Below are 13,173 nucleotides of genomic sequence, written 5' to 3'. Positions count from 1 at the left end.
TACATAAGTTTGTAAGGCACACGCAGAATTAAAATAAGTATTAAGATTTCGTTGAAAAATAAACTAAAAAACTAACTCATTTTTAAACACACACGTGCAATCGGTCATAAATACATATCTACATATTGCATACATACATATGTACATATATACAAATATGCTTGAAATGTATAATAATAGACTCCGTTGATGATTTGGTGGAGCCCTAACCTAACCTAACACATATGTATGTGCACATGTGTATGTATGCCCGTGTGTTTTTATGTGCATGTATGTACCGTAGCCTAATCAATTTAGAGAAACATGTTTCTGGGGCCGTTCTATGGGAATGCATATGTGTAAGTATGTGTGCACAGGGAGACACATAAATAAATGTCTGTAGAATAAATTAAATTAACATTGAATGAGAGGAGAGTTGAGAGAAATTTATTTTACGTACAAAAGTAATAAACGATTTACATACTTTGGGTAGATAAAATATATTTTTCTAGCAAATAATACTAACCGTAATAATAAATAATAAAAAAGAATAAAATATAAATAAATAATAAAAAATTAAGAGCCCCTCTACCCTCCAAAAATTAATTTCCCCGACAAAGCCCAAATATGGCCCAAAAATTTAAATTTTATATACACTTTTAATTTCAAATTGGCACAATAGGAATTCAAAATTGTGGCTCGAATTGGAAAAGTTTTATGAAAGCGTTTAAAATTTGTTATTCGGAAAGTTTTTTGAGCCGCTGAATACAAATCTAACACCAGATTTTCAAAATTTAAAGTAGTGAATCCGATATGAGAAACAAAAATTAGAAATTTTTTTAATTTGCAAGAAACTTTTTACTCGGGTTTCTTTTGTTTAGTCGCGTTCATTCATCTTCTACTATCCTCGTTCGAGTTTAAATTCACCAGGTGTTCAGCGAAATTTGGCCAAAGTAAGGCAGTAGGAGAAAAGGTATTTTCTACAGCTGCTATACAAGTTTTTTAAGATAAAACCACTTCAGTTTCCTTTGAGTCTAGTTAAATACCGCCCTTTGAGTCTATTTTAAATCCAGACCACCCTCACGTGACTTGCTTAATTTAAAGCAATTTTCTTGTTCAGTAAAAGCTGACATAAGCCGTCGATGGAACGAAAGTGATAGGACGCCTGCATTTCGAGCAGAGTTTACTGATGGTAAATAGCCTTATATTTCTGGGATCACCACATCTCCTCATCATATTTTTCTCTCGTCCTCATAGGCCCTCGAATACGCGTCACTTCGCATGTGAAACCAGTGCGGCACACACTGAGCTATGGATGATTTTCTTTCAGTTTATATTTTTCCAAACTGAATTTATTGCAGTTTTTTATTTCATGGTAAGGCTCATAGAGCAGGTAGTATCAGTAGAACAGCTGATATGTTTTTTTTTTTGGCAATTTATTTGGTGCCTAAATAATCAAATTATATTAAATTACTCTAAACTGTCAATTTTTGTTTATAGATTTCGACATTTTAGAGACCAAAAGCAGAAACAAAATACATTGGTCTTGTTGTGTTTGCTCTACTGCTACTACCTGTTCAATGTGCCTTTGTTCATAGCCTTTTTCAGTTTTTCATTTCTAGTTTAAACTTATTCCATTTTATAATCTCTTTTTAATTTATATTTTGTTTAATTGGACTTTATTTTACTTTTAAGTCACTTTCTTCACTTTGGTTTTTAGATTTTTTAAATATTTATTGCATTTGTCAGATATTTATTTTATTTTCGTTAATTTTGTTTTATTTTATGTTTGTTCAATAATTTAACTTGAGCTAATTTGATTTTGTCTTACTTTATTTGGTTTAATTTAATTTTGTGTTTTTTATATTAGTTTATTTCGTTTTTTAATTAAAATTTTTTTTTAATCCTCCCTTAATCGACTGAAGTTTTCAAGCCTTTACCCTTCTTGCCGTGTTTCACCTTCGAGTCATTAACCTTCTACACTATCTCCCACATCCAGTTTTCTTCATATTTTTGTCAGTTTGTATACACACCATAAATCTACTTGTTTGCTTACTTGCCTTCTCATCTTTCCAATTTGGTAACGAATTGGTCATTCTCTTTCCACCATCCTCGAAAAATCATTTACACCCTAACATTGGCCCAGTTTTTTCTATTCTTTTCTCAAAAACTGCCTACGTCCATTTCCTGTATTCTTTTTAATATGACGTCTTTTTCTACGCTCTCTGCTGCTTTTCTCTTGCCATTATTCTTCGAGGTGAATTTCTTCACTTGTTAATTTGAATTTTGTGTTCATACACAAACATTATTTTTAAACTTCCATTTTGTGTAATTACAAACCGGTTTTTTTTTAATTTTGGCTAATTTCAATTTACCATTGTTTTACTGTTTACAAAATTTAGTTCCTCTAAATTCCTTGAATTAGTATGTACTCGTATTACTGCTTAGTGCTTCTCCACGCTATTCACCTTTTCGCGAAACATAAAATATTCAGCTGAATTCTTCTATGTACATACACGAGCAACTACATGTATGTGTGGCTACGAATATTTTATTGTGCCTCCATTTCATCGTATCGCTCTCTTCACCTTCATTTCAGTCACTGCTTTGGTCATTACTGCGGTTTCTTACGGTAATTTCCCTTTAAATTTTTTATTCACCTTAACTGCAATAACATCAGCCAGTCAATTTCTCCTTTCCTTTGTCACAAGCCACTTATTACCCCCAACTTCCACCTCCCAAATCAATAACACGCGTAATGACCTTTAGCGCTGCTTTATTGGCTGATTATTTAATGAAAAGAAGGTATGTGATCGCATCAGCTGCGTTGGTCTCAGTTGAGTATAATTTCTTTTTTGTATTTTTAAACCTTAGTACTACGTAGTGGCAGTGATTGCAAATAATAAAATATTTAATATGTTTAGTACTCGCTGACAGGTTCTTGCCAATTTTCCCAATATACATAAAAAATACTCAGCAAATGTATGCAGCTAAAACTTGATATACATATGTACCTCCAGTGTCTCTGTTTTTCTTGTTGATACTGCATTCGCCAGGAATCGCAGTTTATATGTTTGCAAGGTAACAGCAAAGATCCGCTGATATAGGAGTGGAAAAACATTTATGGGCTCTTTAACCTCTACCACTAAGTCTTTGTAACTCAAAGCCCCTTTGCTGGCAGTCGGGGGGTTTGGCTAATTACTAAAAAAATTATCCTTGCTTGCATAAAAAAAATTGTTCTCTACAAATAAACTTGCCCTGAGAAACGGTCCTCACATTCTGGCGCGCATCAGCTCTCAAACTGTGCCTTCCTTTACTGTGCTCTACACACTACCGCAACGTTTCCCCTAACTGTTTATGCCTACGCTGCATCTTTCTAATAGTTATTTTCAATTTTCAAAGCTTCATTGGGTAAATATAAACAAATGTGAACTCAATTCAATTAACACCAAATGTTGACCAATAAACAACAATTGAATCGGAAATAGATATTTATAATGAACTCGTTGCTATTCGGGATGCAATGAAATCGAAATGTTAAAAAGACCAACATTAACAGAATTGAATAATTCGATTAGCTTTTATTTAATTGACGCTGACATACATACATAACTATCTCATGCGGGCATGTGTGTATTAATGAATTCTTTACAACTCGGCAAACAAGTGAAATATAATATGATTTCAAAGTAGCCGCGGCTGCTCACTCTTATAAATCGAGGCCATCACAGTTTTGAGTCGAAAGAGCTGCTTTGTAAGCTGATTTTTTTTTAGAATTCAAGCTGTAAAGGCAGAGGAAGAGTAAATTTTAAGAAGGCGTGTCTTAAATTATAAACTTCTGCTTGGCAACAAAAAAATGCTGACTTCGTCAGGCAATACAATTTTATTGAGAATCTGCATTAACAAGTTTTAAATACCTTTCATTGATTTATTTTTGTTTTTTCATATGTTTGAACAATTAAAAGCGCCAGCTAAGCGCAAATAAATCCGATTAAATAGCGGAAAAAATTTACAACATGAATTAATTACCGGCGAAAAGTAACGAAAATAAGGAAAATGTAATTATAGAGATAATCAGCAATTAATAAAAAGCAAAAAATATACATACATATACTAAATCAAAGTGTTAATCATGTGTTAGTGTTATAAAATGACAACGGTGCCCAAAAGCACTAGTCCTATACTAGACCATCTCCGAACTAGTACAAAACCACTCTAGAGTAAGACAAATTGTACAAAGGTACAAAGATACAAAGAGGCTTTTAACACATATAACGACAGTAAACTCTATAAACAAACTTAAGTGTCGTGGAACTTTTGAATTTGAACAAATTACAAATTACTAAAAATATATATGTACGTTAAAATTACAAAATGTAATCCAATGTTAACTGTTCAATTCAGTTCAATGAATAGTAGAAAAAGATTAGGTTAGGTCTGGCAGTCGCATCACACATAGAGACAGCGATCAAAGCATCGGCTATTGCAAACGCGGCACCAGCGTTAAGTTAAATTAAATTTTTTTTTAATTTTTTTATTTATTTTTAAATCAGATACTTGATCAGAGGGCCATTTATACAAATTATGCAGATTAAGTTACATTTTTAGTATATCTAAATTTATATATTATATGTGTCGGAACAACCCTAATATTCACACTTGTATGTCTTTCTGTAAAGTAAATAGGTTTTTAACGGTTTATTGAACTGTTACAAATGATGCGCGCCGCTCGAACTCGAAGTTTTTTTCGAATTTTCTGGCATAACATTTTTTTTGTTTTTAATTTACTCCCATTGTTTATTTTTCTTTTTTTCTTGTTTTTGTTTTTGCGATCTTTTATGCGCCACTTTTTCGTGCTTCTCGTTCACTATTGATTTTTATTACAAATTTTTCACAATTTATTTTTTTTGCCTCTTTTCTGACTAATATGTAATGTTTTGTTTTTTTTAGTAAATTTTTTTTTTGTGTTTTGCCGTTTAATTGATTTTTGTGGTTTTGCGCGTTTTGCTCCGATTTGCCTTTTTTTACAACTTTTATTCATTTATATTTGTTCTGCTGCTCCATCCACTTGTATTCCACCATTTCCATGCTTCCAGTTAAATTTCATTTTTCGTTTTTCTTATTTTTGTCATACGTCTTCATTCGTCGTCACTTTTTTGTTTCCTAGGCATGCACAGTGCTTTCAATGTTTTCTATAAAATTTTATTTTATTTCACTATTTTTGCGGTTGTTGTTTCATTTCTATTTCCCATTGTCTTTTGCTGTAGCGTCGTTTGGTTTGGTGCTGTTAGTGGTCAAAGCAAAACTGCCAAAATCAAATGAGTTTAGTTTGAATTCTTTCGCGGCTGCTGCGGATGAAGGGTTCGCTATTCGGTTGAAATTTTAGTATTCATGTTTTTTTGGTTCTTAAGATAATCGAAAATTTTATATAGACTTTAATTCTGCTACATGGAGAATAAAATGTGTAGTGAGTGAAAAGGTTGCAGTGTCATTTACACTTTAAAAAAATTTATATAACTAAATTGCGGGATTAAAAAAATCATCTTCACTAAGTGTGCGCTTAAGGTGTGTGGAAATGTGACGATATGAATAATTGTTTATGGACTCGTGTAAAATGTATTATAAATTACGTCATAAGGATTAAGGCATTTAGATATAAATTACAGATGACTATAATAATGAAGAATAAATTACTTTCAAATTAATTTATTGTTATTTGTTTCTCACATTCGATAACAAATTAATTCCGATTACCCGTTTATATCTACTTTAGTACGAAACGCCTTATCTTTAAATGATTTGCTACTCTAGGAGAATAAACAAAAAACGATTATTAACTGAATACCAATAGTTTACAGCTCCACTGAATCCCAAGCAAACAGAGAAGGCGCACTGCAAGCCTGCTCCGCCGCCTAAGCTACTTTGCTACGTAGAGGAAATTGCTACGGATTTGATTTCTGTCCTCTATTTTAGACAACGCAATTTAAGGTTCGCTCACAAAAACCAAAAATCATGGCGTAGTATACATGTGGGATCAAACTTTGACGAGTTTTTTTGAAAGGAAATTCAAAATAAAGGTTTTTTTACAAAGAAAAAATGCAAATTTTTTTTTCCTTGTTCACTCCACTCGGGAGCATAGGGCCTCAACAAGACTCAGTCTTGCGTTGGTTTCGTTAATCTATTTGATTTCTGAGAGGGTGGGTGATTAGCCTGCCGCTACCAATCCTAAGTAGTGGGAATGCCCACCTGTCGTTGCTTAGGAACAACGCCTTCTTACTGCTTGAAGCGCCATCTGTGTGTCACATTTTTCTGGCAGAAGGATTACACAGCTGGTTGAGGATTGCCGGCTTCCTCTTGCTGGCGCCACTGTTGCAATGTGTAACTGTGTCTTTTTCTTTTGTTGCTTGCTTGTTTTAGCAGCCACAATGTAAGTAATGCGCTGACTTTTTGTGCGGGAGTAAGGATTGGAAGGGTAAGGTTGTTGGAGTTGAGGAATGAAATTATTATTAGTATTATTATTATTATTATTATTACTACAATATTCTTTTTTTTTATGAGAAACTAGGAAATTAGTTAAGTTTGGAAAAGTCCAAGGACCGTGCTTTACGTGGGATTCGAACCCATAACCTCCGGGATGGCAGGCTAGTGCACTTGCCCTAGTCTACTGTTAGCCCATTCATCTAACTTATTTCTGGATTGTCCATAAGATAACCTAAAATATGAATTTTATCAGCTTAGACAACGTCACTAGCCACGAGTGAAACTTCCGAGTATCTTCTTCCATGAGAAATCTTATAAAAATTCATTTAACTATAAGTATCTTCTTTTATAGCACAACATCAAGACACACTTTGCAAATCGGAGAAGAACCACTCGCCAATACATTGTTGAAGATTCCTAAGCGGACTCTTTTTTTATTACTTCGAAAGCCATGTGTGCCTTTACGCAGTTTTCACGCAGTAATGAAAATACACAGGACTGGGATGGGTAGTGTACTCAGCATCTTCCAAGCGGAAGTCTATGCTATCTGTCTATGTGCAATTAAGACAGAATCCTCCAGGATGAGCGAATTACCAAGCTGAGCGACAGTTTAGTTACGCTTAAGACGCTGTTATCCTTTTAATTGAAATCCTCATTGGTGCTTGGTGGCCGCCGTAGCCGAATGGGTTGGTGCGTGATTACCATTCGGAATTCACAGAGAGGTCGTTGGTTCGAATCTCGGTGAAACCAAAATTAATAAAAACATTTTTCTAATAGCGGTCGCCCCTCGGCAGGCAATGGCAAACCTCCGAGTGTATTTCTGCCATGAAAAAACTCCTCATAAAAATATCTGCCGTTCGGAGTCGGCTTGAAACTGTAGGTCCCTCCATTTGTGGAACAGCATGAACACGCACACCACAAATAGGAGGAGGAGCTCTGCCAAACATCCAAAAAGGGTGTACGCGCCAATTATATATATATATAATATATATCGGTGCTTGAGGGGATCGAGAAATAAAATTTGCTAGAATGCACAATCATATCTGGCTCAAATGGGTCGCAGAACACAGGGGTATAACTGGGAACGAAGAAGCGGATGCATTGGCTAGAAAGGCTGCGGCCTCGTTATTAATAGGACGGGTGCCATTCTTTGATTTAGGACAACAAACCATCAAGGAGAAGCTTAGAAGTGAATAGTTAGGGCAAAGAGGCGTGAGCTGCCACCAAACTACGTCTTGTGAAGTCCTTACTAGGAGGGTATAATCCAAGGAGATTCAGGCAATTCATAACCCTCCCTAAGGATAAACTGCGAATGCTCACGAGCATGCTCACCGGTCCCTGCAGATTACGTTGCGATTTGCCCATAATTGGAATATGGTCCACTAACTTCTGTCGTTTCTGCAACCAGTTCCCGTAGACTCCAGCACACCTTCTTCTTGAATGTGACACTATAGCGCGAAGAAGGTTGTGACATCTCGGTCGAATGCGACCTGAAGAAAGGCATTTACGCTCAGCCCAACCCAGCTCTATCTTAGGTTTATTAAGGGAAGTGGATTTGAATGAGGTACTGTGATGAGTAGAGAGAATAACACATGATTCAAATAACAACCGCTAGATTGAGATAAACTTTGAATTGGACGTACATTTGTTTGTATAATATGTAGTCAAAAAAATTTTCGTTTAAATAACTACTATAAAAAATACCCATCACTCACTTCAACAAAAACACATAATTTTTATGTCTAAACAAAAAGTAGATCACCTGCTGTGCAGCTGCCACAATGCATTTCAAAATTTTTCAAACAAATTTCTAGGTGCGCGAATATATTTTTTTACAAATGTGTGTTTGTGTGTAAATAAATATTTTTGGTGTGGGAAAATGTTTTCGTTTTCTTTTCGATAGTTTTTTGTTTTTGGCCTTTGTGAGAATGTAGCAAATGGTCATTTATCATCAAATCGGAACGAAAACAGCTGCAAGGTTTTTGGGGCAAGGTTTCACAATTTTTTTGAATAATACATGACATATTAAATATAATATTTTTTTAAGTACTACTGAACGAAATGTGCGCCATAAAATTATTCGCTATTCACTGAACTCTTAATTGAACTCTTTTTTGTGTACGTTTGTACCATATTTCAGCAGTAAAGTGACCGTTATAAACCTGAAAGCTAACGAACCAAACATAAACAGGAAAATATTCAGCCCATTGCGACAACCCTTCATTAGCTAATGCAATTAACCATTTATCTTTCAATAAGCGGCAAATGTTCCATATAACTCAATATTTATTTTGTTTACATATCTATATACAACATGTTTAGTTGTTGTACAATGTTTTTGAACTGTAATTAAGGTAATGGGTGCAGTGGCATGAAGAAATATTGATTGTTGTGGGTAAATCCCTATATTACCGTGCAGGGCAAATTTGCGCAACAAACTAAAATTTTGTTCCATTTTTAAGTAACTGTAACTGCTTACATTTGGTATAGTTTGAAACTAGTTCAGTTTGAACGGAATACTGAGCAGTTGCGTGTGTGAAGTGCGCGAACTACAAATTTATAGTTCCGAATGTGCACCAGTTTAAATTTTCCTACAGTGATGTGAGCTTTAAGTATGTGCATAATACAAACATACATACATGCATACTTATTATGGGTCAATGCTGTATTTGCCGGTTCAGTAATCTTTGTGACCAAAATAAAGAAAGAGAAAAACAAAAACCATGCAGTTTTCTGTCAGAAGTAATTTATTTACCTAGGTGAGCTGATTTTTCACCACAAACGATTAGCACATTCTTCTATTTAAATAATAATTTTTTTTTTACATTTTTGCGTATTAAAAATTTTAATTATTTCAGAATCAATATGCTTCACAATAATATGTGCGGTCAAGCCAGGATGATTGAGAACGTTAGGGAGGACATTTCCTGGTCCCATCTGCTTCATGCTAGATTTGGTGTTCATCTACATGGGAGCGTCGTTTCGCAACTTCTGGAACTCTTTAACAGTTTCAGCTACTTGTGGCATACTAACATAGTCACATACATTTTCTTTTTGTCACATTCATAAAATAAAAAAAAAACAGTTTGCATATCTATTGCACTTATATTTTTCGGTATTCAGATTAATTATGGTGAAAAGGATTCAGAAGGTGTGGTGAAGATTAGACCGTTAACCAGCGAATTTGAAAGAATCACCTGATTGGCTGATCTCACCGGGATCATGGCAGCGGTTTGTTTACGAAAAATCTGAGATTGTGTTGGTGATATACGACACAAAAATCAACACAACATTCGTTCATATTACTTCATTGCCGTCTGAACAACGACTGATTAGACGTATATGTGAATACGTGTGAAATGAGCAGACAGAATTCGGCTGCCGAGTACCCGTTGACGTGGCAGTCGAAGTTGCTCTCACAATTTTGTTTTTGTTGGCCTGCTAATCTAGCATCCTTGCAGATCTATTGATCGCACGCCGGGACTGTTGTATTATATAAAGCGCACAGAGTTTTTTGTTTAGTACTTTATTTTGACCTTTGCGTACTCCAGCGCTTATCTGTTTGTATACTGAAGCTGTTTAGTTCACATGTGTCAATGATCGATGTACTGATACCATTTGCAAAAATTATATCTTTGCTTAATATTCATGTGCTTCTAACGTTGACTTTATAGTTTCGGATCCACAATTCGGTGGTATATTTTTCCCAAAAATGCACAAAAATTGTTACAGAAACTGCCAACGAAAACAAAAACTCAAGTTTTTTTTATTTTTATTATTTTTATGGATATATAAATAAACAAATGAGTGTTCTTTAAGAAAAATGTGAAGTGGCGTGAAGAACAAATATTTCACTTAAAAAGTGAGGTTATGTCGTAACTAAAGTCTACACAGATGTGGCTTAAAAGTGTAATTAAATAAAAAGTGTAAATAACTACACATAAGACGTCTAAAAATTAAAAACAAAACATCAAAATAATATAAGAAACTCGTTAAAGCTGTTATTTAAATGCTTTCAAAGTACCTGAATAAATTGGATAACATGAAAAACCATTTCTACCCCTAAGGCAAACATGCAAATGTCAATAACTGCTCTAATTTTAAGAATATTTTGATGAATGTTTCTGTAAGCGAAAGGTAATCGCTTGAAAATCGGTAAACCATTTAAGTCAGCATATAAATTTTTACAGAAATTTAGTCAAAAATGTGAAATTACTAAATTAAAAAAACTTCGCTAATTTAATAGCTAATATCATGGAATTTTGTGAGGGGGAAGGTAAGCGTACTTGCTATTAAATTCGAATAAATCTAGTTTTCGGATTTTTTTTAACTTTTCCGTCAATTGAGTATTTGGGATTTTTTTTTGTTGTTTTTTTTTTGGAGACTCTACCTCTTTTCAAGCCTCGTAAACTTAACCCAAAACAACAAAATTCCGGCGCTGTGATACTTCGCTCTGCTATATAGATACTTCGTCGTTGTTCAAATAACTTAAGTGAAAAAAGTGCAAATGACAGCGTAAGTTTTCCTACTCCCGACAGATAATCAGCAATTTTTCAAAAGCGCCTTAAGCGTACACATTCGTGTCTACTTACATAACTTGCATTTCCATATATTTCTATACATACATACATAAAAAAAAATTATAAGTGCATTAGGAGCTGCTTAAGTAGCTAAGAAAGCAACGTAAATGAATCAGCGGGCATTCGTAATGGCTTTACGGCTACTTTGCCACGTTGGTTGGCTGACTTCATAAAAACAAAAGAAAAAACACCTTTGTTTGCAGGAAATTATTTTACTACCTACAGTTTATACTCGTGGAGTAATAACTGCTCACTTTGCCAGTATGTGTGTATGTGTAGATATGTGAGCACGTGTAATAAAAATGTTAGGCAAATAACTCAATAGTAGTCATTACTTTTAATTATGCTCACTGTGCAAATATGACTGATCTTTCTTTTTTGCGCTTTATGTGGCGCTCGTGTGTAAAATATTCATCATTTTATAATGTCTGTGCTGTCGAAGTACCACAAAATAAATGAAAATTAGCTCATACTAAATTGTCAGTACTAAATAAAACTTAACAAATCACCTTCAATGTCTAAAAAAAAATTAATTGCAGCTATTTTCACATTCACTTTTGCATTTTGAATTCGTTTTTGTTGTTTGCAATACATAGGCGCATAACTTTCTTCAAAAATTTTCACTGAAATTATCAACTTCCCATCCGACGAATGCACGTTTCTGCAGCACGGAATACTTGTAGTTATTCAGCAAATTCATTTTGGTGTATTCTGCGCTTATTTCATTGGTTTTGTACTGTTCATAAATGAGATATTTTCAATATTACATTAACAGTGGTACTTTCAGTTAATTGTTTTTTCAACGCCATCAATCAGAAAACTGAAGAAGTTTAGCAATTGACATTGGGTTTGCTTTGTTCGTTCATTCAGTGCTAGATTTACCTTTTGTGTGTTTAACAATGACAAGTAGTATCTATGTAACTTTAGAAAGTAGCAATTATGCATGTGTCGAAATGTTTCAGTCTAGGAGTATGCTATTACAATATTAATACAGTAGATTCTGTTTTTATGCGGTATACCATATACGTTCCGCAAGAAACAGGATAAAAAAGCTACCAGTTCTATAGTAAAACTATAGATACATTTCAAAAGTGCTAATAACTGCATAAATCTGAAATAATGTAATAAAATCGCATAAAAAAAGGGTACTAGTCCCATATTATAACTATAGATACGTTCCGTAGACCGCATGAATCTCAAATAATTAAATAAAATCGCGTAAACAAAAAATTGTATTTTTGAAAATTATATCTTTATTTAAGAAACGTCAGAATCGAAAAATAAATTTACATCGTCAGAAATAGAATCAGACAATACCCGCATGTTGCGCATTCGTTTAGAATTTGGCGTAAAATCACTTTCGTCACTTGAGGAAATGTACACGTCTGATCTAGATGGTGATGCAGGCGGTTCCATACTTGTAGGGTTAGCATTTTTGATGTAATCTGTGATGAGTTTTTGCTTAGCTGGTTTAGAATCTTGTTTATATGTACAATTCCCGATAGGTCCACATGCATTTTTTAATTTTTTTTAAAAACCGCACTATTTCAAAACCGCATAAAAACAGAATCTACTGTATAAATATTTATATATCATAAAAAAACATCTTTGTCTAAGAAATTGTTACAAGCAAAAAATCGGCTGAAAAAATTAAAAGCAAAAGAATTTCAAATTTGCAGACAAATATATTTTTCAAACATACGTTCATAATAAAAAACGTACCGAATTGATTAAAAACGATAACATAGTCCCGATTTACACGAGGAGACATCTGGAAGGGAGACACTCTCTTTTGATGTTTCGTTCGCGTACACATGGGCAAAAATGTTTCCGCGACATTTTGACATTTAATATTTTAGCATCGCCTGGTTCGGATGTATTCTAGCACGCGCTTACATGTAAAGCTGAGAGCGTTCGACAACAGTTTCTTAAATATATGAATGAAAAATGCAAACTGGTTAAATAATAAATAATTTGTTGTTTTTTTTTTATTGAAATATATGTATAAATTCTTATACTTGAATAAAAAAAATTAAATTAAAAATACTTCATATGTAAATAATTAACTTAAAATTAACTTGAGTATCTAGAAATGCAGGGAAAAATTAGAAATCAACATAAACATGTCCCATAA

The 13,173-nt window shown here is 33.8% G+C and overlaps 1 protein-coding gene and 1 long non-coding RNA gene across 4 annotated transcripts in view; both read left to right on the top strand.

Annotated features, from left to right (window-relative positions):
- The window catches only part of LOC129239621 (serine-rich adhesin for platelets-like), a 120,109-nt gene that overhangs the window by 78,745 nt on the left and 28,191 nt on the right, over positions 1-13,173 (top strand). The window lies entirely within an intron of this gene.
- LOC129239630 (uncharacterized) lies at positions 9,034-9,567 on the top strand. Its single transcript, XR_008581872.1, has 2 exons — positions 9,034-9,218; positions 9,318-9,567. It is a non-coding gene; the product is annotated as an uncharacterized LOC129239630 (long non-coding RNA).

The sequence above is a fragment of the Anastrepha obliqua genome, chromosome 2 (assembly GCF_027943255.1).
Source record: "Anastrepha obliqua isolate idAnaObli1 chromosome 2, idAnaObli1_1.0, whole genome shotgun sequence".
In the NCBI taxonomy this organism is placed as follows: Eukaryota; Metazoa; Arthropoda; class Insecta; order Diptera; family Tephritidae; genus Anastrepha; species Anastrepha obliqua.
This window is presented reverse-complemented; position numbering and strand designations above follow the sequence as displayed.